Source organism: Apis mellifera, linkage group LG2, assembly GCF_003254395.2.
Source record: "Apis mellifera strain DH4 linkage group LG2, Amel_HAv3.1, whole genome shotgun sequence".
Taxonomy (NCBI): domain Eukaryota; kingdom Metazoa; phylum Arthropoda; class Insecta; order Hymenoptera; family Apidae; genus Apis; species Apis mellifera.
Window position 1 is genome coordinate 8,117,587 of NC_037639.1, and position 8,015 is coordinate 8,125,601.

The window sequence follows — 8,015 nt, forward strand, 5'->3', positions numbered from 1 at the left end:
TTTTATTAAAAATAATAGGCGCAAATTGATATTGTATATTCGCAAAAGTTTGGACATTTAATAGATTTTTATAACATAAAAGTTCGACGTAAAGCTAAGTTTTAATACAAAGTGCATAGCGAAATAAATTTTTAGCGAAATATTTATTTAACAAAATTTTTAGTAATCTCTTTTTCCGTTTTTTTCTGTTTCCTTCCGATCAATTTATATGATATGCATATACATAATATATCAATAGATAAACAATAGATAAAATTATGTTACTATTATACTTCTTCAAACTTCGTTCGAATTGAAAAATATCAAAATTAAAGAAAGAATGATCAATTTCAACAAAAAAAAATTGAATTCATATATCTTTCACGTTAACATGATATTAATATCATATTTTATTATTTTTTTATTAATAATCAATAGTACATGATTGCGTAATACAACGACTTGCATGCAACATTCGTTTAATTTTATTTTCACCAAATTATTACATTACATCATTCTTCCGTTTCAAAATGATGTTATAATATGCAGTATAAAACTACATCATGTATTTCATAAATGATAAAATTAATATCTTTTATTCTCCCTCCCAATCCCTTTCCCTTCCGTATCGAACATATATGACAAATTGATGTAATTTGTAAAGATTTACAATATGAAACGTGTATAAATTTTATAATCAATATTAAATCGTGTAAGATCTATCAAACGATTTTGTGAATCGATAAAAAAAGGGGAAAAAAGATCGTACGAAATCAATGATGACATAACCAGCTGAAAAAAATCTGTAATTGCTCCGAAATTACGTGAAAACGAAATATTTCACAATATTGGTTAAAGCGTTAACGATTCGATTTGAATGACTTGTATCTCATGGCACGATAGTGTGCACTTTCAGCATTCATTCTTCCCAATCGCAATACAACAAATAAACGATTGTATACACGCTATTAATTTGAATTTTGTCTGATGTTTCATACGTTTAAATCAAATAATACACCTATATAATATCGTTTAATCAACAATTTATACGTTACTTCAAAAGATAAATTAGAATCAACATATTAAAATTAAATTTCTTTATTAATTCGAGATATATTTTACATTTAATTCTTCTAATGTGATAAAATCTATGCTCTTCCTAAAATCGAGTATATCTTTCTTCTATTTGAGTAATAAATTAAGAAACAATTATATCACAAAAGAGATTTATCGAACGTTCGTTTTATCAGAATATTTATCATCGTGCAGGATTCGAGTCGCTATTAAATCATCGTATCGTTATTAGATGACACAGCGATAGAAACTAGGGAGAAAAGCATCGAACGATAAAAAAAGAAGAAAAGAAAGAATAAGAGGAAGAAGATGAGGGAGGTGGCGGAAGGTACGTATTTCAGTCATCCGGCCAACTTTTGCAAGTTTAATGCCCGAGCGCTCGAGTAATTTAACACGACGAAATTAACTTTTCAGTTTTACCAAAGTTTCCTGGCAACTTAACCACGTTTCCGCGTCCCTTTCCAGCGTATCGCGCGTTCTCCCTTCTTCTGGCTTCTTCTTCCACTTCGCCCACCCACCCACGATACCAGCACGAACGCCCAAGACCAACTTTTAAAGCGCTCACCGTGGTAACAACTGCGTGGCTTAGCGCGAGCTCTACTCAACTATAATTCCACCCTTAAGACTCGAAGTTTACGACGTAAACTTTCTCCTCATCGAGTCGGGCCGTGTTGATGCCGATACTTCGATTTTGGGCAACGAGAGGAATAAAGGAATGGGCGGCAGGAAGGAAACAGGATTCGGTGGATGGGTGGACTTGGCTGATATCAGAGATTTGTGCGCGAAAACAATCGAATAGCCCCGAAATTCTCGACCGCGTGACAAGAGAACTTTCGAAAACGGGTGTGTATCTGAAAATCATGTAACCGGTTCATGCTTTTTTCTCGAATAATACCGTGACCGGAGTAAACGTGATGTCGTGATGTTTTTCTAGAATTTCCGTGTGTTTGGAAACCTTTTCGAATGATGGAGCACGCTGCCATTTTTTGAAAGAACAGCGAATTTGAAATTGTAAACGAATCATTTTTCGGGAGACGAAAAAGACGTAAGTTTTATTTAGAAACGAGTTATTTTAAAAATTTAAAAATGAATTCACTTGCAATTGATAAAATAAACGTGATTAAATATATTGTTAATTGTTAGAATGTAATTATAATGAGATTATTTTAAGATTAGATTAGAGAGATTTATATACAATTTACAACAATTAAATAATGATTAAAACATTTTATGCCATGGAATAATAAAATTCTTGGCGTATTTTACTTTAAAATTAAGATGTATCACTCACAAAGAAATGTGATTAACTGTTATTATAATATTACAACTGAAATATTATACTAATAATCGTAAAAGATTTAGATATTTTTGAAGATCGATGACGAATTTAATTAAAAATTTGCAATTTTGCAATTGTCATCACTGTTTTTCTAGATCAACGATATAAAATCTTGGCAAAAATATAATTTGAGAAAAATATCGTATTTCAAATAAGATTTATAATTGTTCTTCCATATTAAACGGATTTAAATATTTAACTTGTAATTATGCAATTATTCATTCGTAAAGTTAACATTTAGTTTTGATATTACATATATATATGTTATCTCGTTGTATATGAAATTCACGATTAATCATGGATTATATAATTAAGTAAAGAAATAATATTAATCTGATCTTTATGCTGAATGAAATAACAATGTAGAAGTGATTTTAAATTTTACTCCACGATGAAATTAACGATGAGATAAAGCAAATGCTTGTGCCCAACTTTGCGTGGCTATTATACTCGCACGATTGGTTATCCGTTACTTCCCATTCATCTGTCCCGGTATCCGCAACTTCTCAACGATTTCAAGCCTTTTCGCCAAGAGTCAGCACGAAAACCATCGAACGGATACCGATCCCTGAAATATTGTAACCATTGCTCATTCTAAAACGTCAGTCCTTCCGGTAAACAAAGCTTTTAATGACTGAGTGCACATTCGACGCTTTCGCGTTTAAAATCGAACATCCCTTTTAAAGTATTAAATGTTTATATAGATAAATCCTGATATTATTTTATTATGTTATTAGCAAACTAGTGTTGGAAAATATTTAACGCAATTTATGATTAAAATTGAAATGTTTTATTATCCAACGAGATTAATGATTATATATCTTTATTCAACGGATATAACATATCGCAATTAGCAATTGATGTAGATATTTAATCGTCAATTAGATTAATGATTAACCACGAAAATTCTCCTGATGTGAAATTAATATTTGTATCTGTCCTCAAATTTAATTTCAATTTGCTTCGGTCATTGACACAATTCTGACCGTTATCGTGTACAATGCTTGTATATTAATTAAAAATTTATTTTGATTCAGTTAGATAATTGATAATTAATTTTTTTTTAAGATTTCGATGACGACGATCAACATTCATAATTATAGATTAGTAATTAATTTCGTCAACCGATTAAATCAACTGCGATTTTTAATTAATTGATGTCCAACTATATTGGTAACTAATTCAACTTGTGATTAATAAGTAAAACATTTCAATTCAAAAAACAAATTATTTAATATATCGAGAAAAAACAAAAGATAGTAGAATAGATATTAAAAAATACTTAGATTTGTGGTTGATCTCGTGAGAAAAATATATTGATCAAACGACATGATCTTAACTTTCGTCACTATTATTCATTCGGTGAGTCTTTGGTAAACGTGGCTTCGATATAAGAGTTTGGAAGAAGTCGAAGCATCAAATAAGTTCTATATACGAACTTTGACACAGGTCAGCAATTTCTTATCCAATTTTTATTTAGTATCAAAGTTACAAAAAAGCTATTCGCTGCAAAGTTACGAGTGGTATGAAATTATGTTTGGAAAACTCTTGATTTCCTCTTTTCAAGAGATTTACATGTTTACAACAATCTAAAAATATGTTTGCTCTTACATTATATATGAATATTATTATAACTATTACGTTTAATTATTTTTACGTTATTTTTTACATTGTTATTTATATTGTTAATATTATTCAAATTAATAATGAGTTCGATATATCGACGGCATTATTTTTGCAAATATAATAAATTAAACAAGTATGTTAGACTTAATAAATGCATCGTATCTCAAATACTACGTAGCATATTTTCTGCAATGTTTGTTGTAAAAATACGTAAAAGCGTCGAAATTCATGCTGCGTTTCACTCGTTGGTAAATGAAACAGAGTAAACAGAAGAAAATTATAACGTTAAAAATTGCATGTCGTACTTTATTCGCAAGAATGAAAAAATATCGAGAATCAAACATGATTCACACGATAATTTCTATCAAATCTTTCATTAAACTTTACCAAACTGCCATCTACCATATAAATCCGAAAAAGAAAGTATATAATACAGATCAAAACAACACAAATTAAAATCATTATTCACATAACACGAAAGATAAAAGAAAATTTCTACTTCCTTGGATCTTACACGACAAAAATACATAACAACAATAACAACCTTCTCAAAAAAAGAATCGTCCACTGATACATATATGCCAACACATTTGAATACAATTAACGAATTCCTTCTTTAAAAAAATCTGTCTACTAATCTTAAAAGTTTATCCTTTTGGAGCATCGAAGAAAAAGTAGAGAGGATACGAAGTAATGGGGCTGCATTGCCTCTCTTGGGGCAATATTCGCGCGTATGGAGAAGGAAGTAAGAACGACGAAATATCGGGTTAACCTGTAGCCGGGTTGTCTTGTGAGGCGCGGCGACGAAACAACAGGAAACATCCTGGACTACGACGATGTCGTTGACGACGACGTGAACCTCGACGATGAGACGCACGCGCGTGGAATTGGAGTTGAAAGGCCATGGACCACGCTCCGGAGGATTCCAAAAGCCCCCGGCCAACAGCCACTTGGCGGAATTCGAAGCACAATGCCAACAACGCGGAATTACACCGCGGAACCGTAATGATAGCGGCTTAATTAGTGCCTCTCTACTTTTTCATGCATCGGACTGCATCCCAGGTGCTACTAAACGGGGACATACAGGATATCATATAACGCGTTAAAGACAGAGAAAAACTTCGGGTTTTTTCCCATTGTTTCCGCTCGATGATAGATAATCACAGACAGATACGAGGTGTGTTGTTCGAATAATCGAATAATCGTTATTATCAACAGGGAGGAGGAGGGAGGGGGGATGTATCAACGCGGCCGTTGATAAATTATTATTTAACGCGGCTCAAAGCGGGCGAAAAGATTGAAAGAACTTCTTATGCGCGGTATCTCTTTTCATCACGGTTGGAATAGCAGCGTGTCAGACTTTAGAGAAGACATTTTGTACTGAATAACCACTGTTTTATGTTCATTCATAATGAAGAAAGGAGGATAGTGAACATTTTATACGTATGGCTTCTCCAATTTTGTTAAATTGAAAACATGATGTTTCATGCCCGCAGGAGTATGCGAGTTCTTTTTCAGAAAAATTACTGAGCGTAATTCGCGCCGGTTTTTTCCTCAAAATCATTTTGGCTCGTATACAAGGAACGCTTTGTATTCTTCCGGTATGACATAGATTTTTAACAATTACCAGACTGGTACAATATTTCGTATAGTCCCGAGAACACGATGTCAAGTTTAATGCCCGATATCTCGTGCTTCAGTTCATTCTTTTCGAAATCCGTTGCTTCGGATTTATCCCTAGTACTTCATTTCTCAGCAAATCGTTATTAACTTTCGAAATATAGATTTAATAAAAAAAAATAATAATAATAATAATTAGATCCAATTCATGGAATGAAAAGTATTCGTGAATTAAATCGCAAAAAGTCAAGAAAATTTCTCTTTCTTCGCGTATACAATTCAATGTAGAAATTCGTCGTAGCAAAAAAGCATGAATATAGTTTTCTTAATTATATTTACGCGTTGCGGTATAATTAAACTAATAAAACTTAAAAGTTGGGTAAGCAAATACGGTCGCGCATCTTATGTAAATACTCGTATGATAATGCGCAAGAAGAAACAATTGTTCCGCTGTGTAAGCACAAAGTTCTCCGGTTCTCGATCAAATCCGCGCAACTACTAGGAGCGCAAAACTTTTCGACGCTCACGAAACTTTCGAACGTGCGACCAGCGTGTATTGGTAAGTTCATAGTGGAAGGGGTGAGCTCACAGAGGATTAATCTCACATTGAGTCTGCGCGCACAGAATCCCGATAATCAAAAGCGTTGATACTCTCACAACAAGCAACGTTATATAGTGCCTAGTAAATGATCAGCTGACCTATTCCGTCCCCGGAGAGGAGAGAAACACAGTATCGCCGGGACATTCGCGACGAATCGGGCAGATTAGAGGACGATTTTTCTCCTTTTATCTATCTATTGGAATCCAATCTGCGGCAATAGATCAGAGACAAGCCGATAAACGATCGTAAAATCGTTTAACAGACAAGTCTATATAGACAGTTTCGAATTACCGCGCAAAAGTTTGAATAGGTTTTTCTTTATGATACCAACATAGTAGTGTAAATACAATTTTTTTAAATTGTAGAGGCGAATCTTCTATGTTAAAGTAATCAATCGTCCTTATTTGTAACAGCACTACATGATAAATACGTACATGATTTATTTGATGAAAACTGATTGTCACGATCCAGCAACCCTGATTAATCCGAAACACTTTCGCAACATAGTATCAGCGTGTCCATCGTTGATTAGAGCAAATAAGCACGAACACCGATATAAACAAACGGTTCATGATGTGACGGAATATTTCACAGAGGATCATCGTATAAAAATGTATGAATGTTCCCGTTTCGTTTCACGTTTTCTTTCTTTCTATCTCGCGCCACTCTCGTTTCCTTAAATTACGCACATGGCTTTCCTGCGGGGAAAAAAATCCAGCACGTTGATAAGCATGATCGTAGCGATAGCTAGTATCCTGTGTTCTATAGCACTTTACTCATCCCACTGTCACCGTAACACGCGACACGTTTATCGCTGGCACGCGTCCGGCGTTACCGACGGAGCAAACTCGTTACTAGGTTAGAATTCGGTGAAAAGGGATCCCCGTGAGCGCACGCTACTAGAAAGCGGTCTCGCTTCTCCCCTCCCTTCATACAGACTTCTACCCCTCTTTCGCCCCGCATCGCTCGTAGTTTCCTGGATCTCGGGAAAACTTTGCTGGAAAGCGGCAGGCGGCACGAGCCGAGTGGGGGTTGACAGATACGTACACCCCATCCAGAGTTGAGTAGGGGAAATAGTTCCCCTCTCCAACCCTCTTTGTCTCTGTGTGTAAGCATGAACGCGGTAAATAAAAAAGTTTCAAGTCACTCGTGAATCCAGCGGCCAGCAATGCGCAGGAACCAAGATGGCGGATTACTTCGCAAAAGTTTCTTAGAGCACTTACGAATTCCCGAACGGTGATCATCCGTGAGAGAAAAGTATTTACTTTCGCGAGCGAGCTAACCGCGCAATAAAAAAGATTATTATAAACGCTTGCAATTCAATCTCAATCATCCATTCGACACTAAATCAATTGCGGAACGAAATATCGATAAACTCGCGGGAAAGAGACGGCAATTAGTAGTAGAAGATCGTATATGATCAGACAAACAAGAATCGAATAATAAGAAATTGGAACGATGTAAAGAAATCGTAAATTTACTAATTTAAATTGCGATAAAAGTTATTTTATTATTTAAAAGATATTATATATACGTTGTTTGCTATATATAGAGAAATCAGTCAAGAATCAAATCTTTGCATTTTGATAACTTTACCGTTAGATTATATATATACGTTTGCCATTTCAATAGAATCAGCGATACGAGTTTATAATTTTCTGCATCTAAGTCATGAGAACGTGAGTTACACGTGGCAAACGTAGAGAAGAGCGCGGCATCGTTCGAGAGCGGTACAAAGAGCGCGACAACCGTTCAAGGCGAGGAAGTGTCGAACCG

The 8,015-nt window shown here is 34.5% G+C and overlaps 1 protein-coding gene across 7 annotated transcripts in view; it reads right to left on the minus strand.

Moving 5' to 3' along the window:
- LOC410882 (mucin-5AC) overlaps positions 1 to 7,212 on the minus strand; it is a 286,325-nt gene extending 279,113 nt beyond the window's left edge. For 2 of the 7 annotated variants that reach the window (XM_016910911.2, XM_026446430.1), the window contains exon 1: positions 6,674 to 7,199. The gene's annotated coding sequence lies outside the window, so the exon portion shown is untranslated. Of the gene's footprint in view, positions 1 to 6,673 lie in introns of all 7 variants that reach the window. The other 5 variants (XM_026446429.1, XM_026446431.1, XM_026446435.1 and 2 more) reach the window with 5 other exon arrangements.
- Positions 7,213 to 8,015: the final 803 nt, after the last annotated feature.